Source organism: Mastomys coucha, unplaced genomic scaffold (genome assembly GCF_008632895.1).
Source record: "Mastomys coucha isolate ucsf_1 unplaced genomic scaffold, UCSF_Mcou_1 pScaffold15, whole genome shotgun sequence".
Classification (NCBI taxonomy): domain Eukaryota; kingdom Metazoa; phylum Chordata; class Mammalia; order Rodentia; family Muridae; genus Mastomys; species Mastomys coucha.
In genome coordinates, this window is record NW_022196897.1 from 79,377,524 (window position 1) to 79,384,462 (window position 6,939).

The following is a 6,939-nucleotide window of genomic DNA, read 5'->3' on the forward strand; positions in this document are numbered from 1 at the left end:
AAAAAAAAAAAAAAAACAAGACCCATGGGTATTTTATAAAAAGTTCAGTGTAAAAAGAACAAACAGCTTTCATGCTTTTTCAAGAAACAGAATGTCACACAGGCAACTTAGTTCATAGGTTTAGTTTAATCTTGACCATCAAGCCAGAGAAGGAGTAAAGGACCCAGAACTCTGGTGCTGTTCAGTCAGGGATTCAAACCCCACCCTATCACTCAGTACTTCATGGCCCCAAGGAAGTCTCTTCACCTCTGAGACCAGGTTTCTCTTCTCTTTTAAAATGGAGGAAGAAATAACGCTGAGATTGCACCTTGAAGTCTCTGCAGCTAGCCAGGAGACGGTAGGCCTGAACTCCTCAATCAGGAATCTTTCATGAGGCTACCCAGCATTTCTGGGGTTCTAGAGCCCCAGAGGTAGAAGTCAGTCTTACCATGCCCACTATTATCATGGACAAGGAAACAGATATTATTTCTGTGATGTTAAATGCTAAATGTCACCCTCAGGGTGGTGAGTGCCCTAGGATCTGCTTCGTCTTCACAGTCTTCAGACTGAGGTGGATGCCGAGGGGGACCAGAAAGGGCTCCTGGGAGCCGTGCCCTCCTCTGAGAGCTAGTTCCCACCTCTGGACGGTCCCCCAGCTGCTTCTGCCATCCCTGAATTAACATCAGGAGACTGAGATAGATGTCAAGCTGCCTTTCCCTGCCCTATACCCCAAGGCAGGAGCCCAAAGACTCTCCCTCCCTCAGAAGGCTGGTCCTGGAGGGCAGGAGACAAATGAGAAGTTCAGCTATCTGATTAAACAAGCCAGGCCACTGTCACCATCTCAAGAAATCCTACCTCTTCCAGCTGTCCGTTTCCTTTCTGGGAAGGAACTAAGAGATCCTTTTGAAGTCTCCTGATGACAGGTTCAGGGCAACTCTAGAGGGAGATGAGAGAAAGCAAAGGTTAGTGGGGCATGACAAGTGGTTTCCAGAGTTCTTCTGCCCAAACAGGTCACACACTCCCACCCCAGGCTCCCCTCCCCCTGGAATCTGTACCAGAGCAGGGCATAGAGCCCAACCCCCCAAGAATGCATCTTCCATCTTGTCAGTCTTCCCATGGCAGCCCCAGACCACTGGGACTCATGCACCCATGAAAATGAGCTGTGAAGACCGACATCAGCAGGTACATCTTTGCTCTGAGCTGCAAAGGGCTTTCTGATAACTGAAGAAGAAGGGGACTCCACCATCACCTCACGAATGCAGGCTCTTTGGGCAGACCTATAATTTGAAGTATTGAGCACCAAGAGATGAACAACCAGAAGAGAGGGCATGGAGGTGACAGCTCCACAGAGTGGCCCAGAAGTCCAGCCTCTCCTGTCACTTGGAGGAGGAGGAGGAGGGGGAGGAGGAAGAGGAGGAGGAGCAGGAAGAGGAGAAGGAGGGGGAGGAAGAAGAGGAGGAGGAGGAGGAAGAGGAGGAGGAGGAGGAGGAGGAGGAGGAAGAGGAGGAAGAGGAGGAAGAGGAGGAGGAGAAGTTACAGAGGAAGAGTAAAATTCACCACATCCTAGTGACATATTGGCTAGCCAAAGCTTAGGCTAGTCCTAGGAACTGGTTTGTCATAGCACAGAGGAATAACTTAAGCAAGGCGTACAGTCACCATGGCAAATAGGCAGAAGCAAGGTTGCAGTTGTGACCATCTGACCACAAAAACTGAGCCAAATTGAACAGTGGAGGAACAGTCATTTCACGCAGCCTCAGACAGGAACCAGGACACCACCACAAGAAAGCTTGCCTGCTTCACGGTTGAAGACCCTGAGCACAAAGGAGGTAAGCAAACTTCTCAATGTGTAAAGAGAAAGTTTTGGCAAGGTGGGGATTAGAACTTAGACCTGCGAGGAGCCCAGACTGACATGGGTACGGCTTCCACATGAGGAAATTCCCAGTAAGTTCAAGGTCTCCTACATGAGAGAGATTCTCAATATATTAACCAATGAGGAGTGGTACTGCTGGGGGCAAGGCTTGGCATTACCTGGCTATCTTTGCAGCTCCATTAGGCAGTGTGAACCCTGGGAACTTCATACATCATGGGCCAGAAGACAGCTTCAGTTGAAGAAATCCAAGCACACACATATATATATACCACATTTGCATATGTGCACACTTGGACATATGCACAAACACACACATGTGCACATGTGATACACAAAAAAGTATGTTCTCTTTCTCACACACATGTGCATACATATGAACATATGGAATTTTCAGTTTGGAAGGTTTTTGTTGTTGTTTGTTTGTTTTTATATTTTGGAGACAGAATCTCATCTAGCCTCACGAAACCCTTCAACTCACTCTGTAGCTAAGGCTGACCTTGAACTCCTGATCCTTCTGCCTCCTATTCCCCAGTGCTGTGAGCCACCATTCCTGGTTATAGTTTTCATTTTAGACACAGAAGTGACCATCTTTACCCACCCAAAATACTCGATAGAACTTTGGTAAACAGTGGACTGTGACCCACATCTACTACTGTCTGCAGCTGTAAACTGTGACCCGTATCTACAATTATCTGACTGTGTGGCACACACCTCCATGATATACAGGCAACACAGAATGAGGCACAGAATGGACACCTTATGAGTCTGAGGCACTGTACCCCTTTGAATGTAAGAATGACTATACTCTTGGCCTTTAACATATCTTATAGTGTTTGTGTGGCAAACTTCTTTACCATCTGCTTATCAGATACCATGGTCATGTCTATTTCAGGACACAAGAACCTTTCTACCACCATGCTTTGGTGTCCACATCAGCATGCCTTTATCAGATAGATACACAGCAACCACAATCAGAAGGTGCCTCTTGTCTTGGTTGTAAACCTGAATGAAGCAAGGTATTCTGCTTTGGGGATGTCTGTCTTGGTCCCCTCCCAGGAGCTGAGACACTGAGTCCCAGGACAAAGGAGGAGTCTGACGGCTGGTGAAGACAGATGTCCAGGATTCTACTGCCCGGGGCACCTCTGAGGATCGGGAACTGCATTTACTGGCTCAGAACTGATAATGAGTTTTTATGAGCTCAAGGGAACACTCAGAACACGTATTAATGTCAAGCATGCCCATCAGCTACGCAGCTTGGGTGAATGTCACACATTAACGAAATTAAAGGCTCCAGCCAGAAGCAGCTGCAGGCTTCGTGTCAGGAGGTTGAACAGGGCCCAGCTCTGACAAAATCACTTTCCATGTCGGCTGTTCCCACTGGAGCATCTGTAGGGAAGACAGATCCCTCCTTTCTACAGCCTAAAGGAGATGAGTTGTGACCACATAGGCAAGAGAGACAAACCTCCCGCCAAGGCTTATCCCAGGGAAGCCACTCCTTCTGCCCCTGGAGAGTGGGGTTGCCGCCCCCCATGTTCCAGCCAGAGCACCCCTGGGAGACAACAAAAGGATCCGAGAAAGCAAGTGTGGAAAGACGGCAGCCAGATGAAGTGGGCAGTGACCCTTGACCTGATGAAAGGAAAGGCCAGGGGTGGAACAGAAGGGGCTCAACTCCCACCTGACAGCTACTCTTGTAGACCAGATTTATCTTGGACAAAGCTCTCCCTGAGGTCTGAGGTAGCCTTGAATGAAACTAAAAATCTAGCTCAGAAAGTGGCCTTGACCACAAGAGATCTACCTACACAGAGTCTCAAAACCTCATCTGGGAGACAGCCAAGTTTGGTAACTAGGGGGCTGATGGGTGAGTCCCTGAGAAACGCAAAGATGGAAGCAGCAGAGAGCCCGGCACTAAGTTCCAAGATCACAATCACTGAGTTTTAATTACTCCTAACAGCACCAGTTAATTTAATTAATTATGACCTCACTTTTTATGTGATCCAGCCTGGTTTCTGAGATTCTAAAAATTAATTTTGAAAAAAAAAGTGACATCTTAAAATCTCTCCCAGTGAAAGCCTGGGTTGGAGGGCCTTATGGACATCTCTCTTTTCAATCCTTTACCTATTGATTTAAATACAGTAGGTTGGAGATGGAGAGATGGCTCAGCAGTTGGGAGCATTGACTGCTCTTGTACCCACTGACAGCTCATAAGCATCTATAATACTGATTCAGAGAATCTGATGGCCTCTTCTGGCCTCCTTGGGCACCAGGTGTCCATGCGAAGTGTATTCATCCATGCAGATAAAACATCCATACACATACATATTAGATACGTGTATAAACACAGCAGGATAACACAACATCTCGTACCTGGCTTGATAATGCCCTCTGCCTTTACAATGTTGCCTGTTGAGTCCTCATAGCCCTGATGAAACCAACATGCCATACGTTGCTGTGCGGTTCTTCAGGTGCACTTCCTCTTCCTGCTCCTTCTTCTAAATCCTCCATCCTCATGGCTTCCATCCATGTCCACAAGGCACAAGTTCATGATTGCCTGTCTACTGGCTGCAGAGGGGATTGAGGCTTGGCTGCCACTTTCCAGCCTCTGTTCCCACCAGCCTGCCATCTCTGATGTCACAGTGATCCCCTAAGTGTAGAGCAAACACTGTGTCTGTCTTGCTGCAGAGGGTTTCATGGCCTCCCTCTGCTGATACATAGACCTTATAGCATCTGATCCTCCACTGGCCCCCAGACCCACTTTCAGGTCCTCATGGCAGGAACATACTCCTGTCAGACTGAACTCACCTGAGTGACCCTGCCAGCATGCATGGCTCTACGTAACTAATGTTCCCTCCTCCTGGAATTCCCTTTTTCCTTTCCCAGCTCTGAGCTTTACTTCTCCCAACACTTGCCAAACTTCTAACCACCTTCAAAACCCTTCTCCAGTTATCTTTGCTGATGAGTGTTTCCAGTATCATGGCAGCCATGATAAAACAGGGTTCTCTTGTGTTACCCTAATAAAGTGTGTCTGGGTATGGGGGTAACAGAACATATATTGTTCGGGTTTTGTGAATTCTTTTCCACCTACCTGACTATAGCCTCTGCCAAAACAGGGACAGAATCTTAACCCATTCTTTGCCCTTCTGTGAACCTCAGACCCAGGCTTGGTAAATAACTGCTGGTTAGCTGCTAGGAGAGGTGGATGGTAGACAGATGGAAAATGACTTGAGAAAATGTGTATGGCTAAAAGGAGTTAGAGTTGGTTGCAGAAATGGAGAGATAGAGGGTGGGTGGATGTGTGGGTGGGTTGATAGGTAGATGGTTGCAGGGTGTAAATGAATGAATGATGGATGAATGTGTGAATGGATAAATGGATGGTAGGTGAATGTGTGGATGGGTGTGGATATGGGGACTTAAAGATACGGGGTAAGTGTGTAGGCACAAAGACAGTCGGATAGATGTGTGGGTGGGAGGGGGTGAATGACTGGATGGGTGGGTAGGTAGATGGAAGGGTAGGTGAATGGATGGATGATGTGTGGGTAGGGGGGTAGGTGAATGGTTGGATGGGTGGGTGGGTGGATGGATAGGTGAATGGATGGATGATATGTGGGTAGGAGGGGGGTGAATGATTGGATGGGCAGGTAGGTGGATGATACAAGGACAGGTGGAGGACAAATGGTTCTCATCATCAGTTAGGAGTGAAAGAAAGAGGATCAAAGTCTGAATCCCCAGCACCCATTGGCTCAGACTGGATCACTGGGTTAGCTGGCTGGGCAACCTAGCCAAATCAGCAAGCTCCATGTTCAATGAGAGCGTCTGTCTCAAAACATAAGGTAGACAGTAATTAAGGAAGACATACAGGGATGACCTCTGGCTTTCAGCATACACACGCACACAGAGAGAGAGACACATACACACACAAAAACATACACACAAATCATACATGCACTCAAGCACACACACATGTTCAAGATGGTGAACGTGTTATGTGCATTTATTTAACACAATAAAAAAATTGGGGATGACCAAAATGAGTGTTTCCTAGTTTTGCTCCTAGGAGACAACTCCCTCTTTTTCTGAGGCTTCTGCCCAGAGAACAGATCTGTTTCCTCCCCCATTCACAAGCCAGTATTTAATCAGCCACAGCTGGACTCTGGGATATTCCTTACATTGTTCCCAGATAATGTTGAGGAACATGGGCAGATCTCAAGTCAGCAGGCTGTTCCAGGAGGAAGACAGCCCATCTTTTCCTACCCAGCTCATGAAGTTCCATGAAGGAACCCATGAAGTTCCTCACTCTATCTCTCTCCCTGTCTGCATCCCCTTCTTTACCCTGTCTCCTTGCTCTCCATTGCAGCCACCATAACATCTTCTAGCTGCTGGTGAGTCCTGAGACCAGGACTCTGGGTCTTGTCCCTGGAAGAAGCTGTGGAGTCCAGAGGCAGCTTTCACTGAGCACCTTGCAGGGCACTCATGCCAAGACCCAGAACCCAGGCTGGCCCTGGGCCAACCTAAGGCGTTGTTGCTGACAGATAAAAGCTCCACAGTTCATGGCTCCAAACCAAGTCATGGCTTTGTTTGGCTTTGTTTTAAATTAGCTACAGGGGAGGGGCTGGTTAGCTTGGGAGTGGAGGGTGAGCAGAACCCAGGCATGCTGGGATGCTTTCCTGCTATGTCCTGCATCACATGGGTCCCAGGTGGCCCTTAATGAAGCTACTGAGGTGCTGGGCCCATCCAAGGCTCAGCAAGGCTCTCCATCTGCACGTGCCTTGTAAATGGGGGTGGGGCTTCCTCACCAGTCCTGTCAATCAGCCTCATCAGACCTAGTAAGAAATCCAAAAGTCAGCCTTCTAATTGTGCTCCAGGGTCTCAATAGGGTGATGTTAGGATCACAGCAAGCTCAGAACACAAAGGATGAGTGGAGTGCCACCCCAACAGCACAAGGTCCTCCAAGGGTCTTATAGGATGTCAGGATCCCAGCTCTTTACGAGGCCTCACCAGCATTCAATTGCACATGCATGCATGCTGTGGCTCCTGTTACATTACTTCAGCCTATAAAATGGGCACATTGCTCATTTTCCCTTGCACCGGGGGGG

The 6,939-nt window shown here is 48.1% G+C and overlaps 1 protein-coding gene across 1 annotated transcript in view; it reads right to left on the bottom strand.

Moving 5' to 3' along the window:
* Tspan18 (tetraspanin 18) overlaps nt 1–6,939 on the bottom strand; it is a 134,316-nt gene that overhangs the window by 108,709 nt on the left and 18,668 nt on the right. Inside the window, exon 2 of the mRNA XM_031371097.1 lies at nt 835–915. The gene's annotated coding sequence lies outside the window, so the exon portion shown is untranslated. The remainder of the gene's footprint in view (nt 1–834; nt 916–6,939) is intronic.